We start from the raw sequence: 1,526 nt of genomic DNA on the forward strand, positions 1-1,526 counted from the left end.
ACAGGAGAATTATAGAGTTAATAGTATTTGGCATGACAGGGAGAGAGAGCGGGGAGCGCAGTGCCGTGCCTGAATGCAGTCTCATCCTGTTTAGTATTCACTGTGCGCAGCGCCTGGAGGCCCCGGAGGGCTCACCTGCCCGGAGTCTAGACGCACTCTCAGTACAGATCAGACAACGGGGATCGAACCGCCGGCCCGGTAGGCTTCACGTCCGTGCGGTGTCGGGCATCGGAGGGGAATTGGTTCCAGCACCAAAGACACGCCGGTGAGTGAGTGGGGTTGAGTGGGTGGACTGGTGGGTGGGGCTCAGACGGTCGGGTCGGCTGGGGACGCTGGCAGTCTACCTGCCCGCAGCGGCGCGTGGGCTCGAACCCGTGATCCGTTATTCCTTCGGATGTAATCTGATTACCGCCAGTTTTATTTCTGTTGGGCTACATCTGTATTTACATTACCCGTGTGACTATTTCTGTATTTCTATGCATTTCTACCGGCTTTCTAGATTATTTCTGTCTTATTTAACCATCTTTCAAAACGAAAAAACAAAACAGTTTAGCCTCGTATAAAACGAATAAAAGCGATGAAAAAACATCTATGCATTTTGACATGAAAAAAAAATCGCTATATCTTTAAATGCAGAAAAATGTAAACTTTGCTCCGCATTGTCTGCACTGAATGAAAACAGAGTGAGTGTGTGGGCGAGCCTATAATTTACCCCTTAACTTGTTTTTAAAGGCTTTGGAGACAAATTAAAGATTTGGTGAGGTTTATTTTGATTACCACTGAGGTAAACTTTTTTATTTTTGCTTTGGTTTGAAGTTATGACATCATGCAACTCTGACTTTTTTTGATGTAAAGACACTAATAATACATCAATAGGTGGGCTAGTCATTTTAGATTACGCACCTGTGACCTGCTGACAATATAGCACACAGTAAACAAAGTGCCCAATAAAATAGTGCATACAGCCTCTGTGTGTGTGTCTGTCTGTCCATCGGTAGTTCTGCGATCTGTCTGCAACCCCTGGGAGAGTTTCAAAAAAAATCCCCGCTCTGCTCCTCTGCGTCCTCCTCGATAGCTCCGCGCTCTTCTCGCTGGCACGTGTGTGTGCGTGCGTGCACGCCCGACATCCTGCGCGCTCGCAAAGTAATGTATGTGTATGCGTGCTCCGCTGCTGGTTCACGGCGTACAGTCACAGTGAATGAGTGTCTGTAGTGAGGCGGAGGGAGACACTAGACCACTTCTGCTTTGCTCCTCCATTGAAACACTTTCCAGCGAACACAGCCGAGGGGTGAGTGGAAGCTCGGCGGGTCACCGTGTGTAACGGTTCGGACTCGGCCCGTTGGGGAGGGTGGTTGGGGGACCGGGTTTGCTAGTTGCCCGTGCCCACCACTGCGTGTTTGTATATGCTTACATTTCTGTGGGTGAATTTAGATGGAGGGGTGGTGTATGGGACTTCGGCGTTTTGTTGAAGTGGAGGTTAGGCTATTGTTTTTTAGGGGAGTGGGGTGGTAAAGTTGTGCTGGCTC

This window comes from Pundamilia nyererei, unplaced genomic scaffold (assembly GCF_000239375.1).
Source record: "Pundamilia nyererei isolate P.nyererei 1_Seehausen unplaced genomic scaffold, PunNye1.0 scaffold00328, whole genome shotgun sequence".
In the NCBI taxonomy this organism is placed as follows: Eukaryota; Metazoa; Chordata; class Actinopteri; order Cichliformes; family Cichlidae; genus Pundamilia; species Pundamilia nyererei.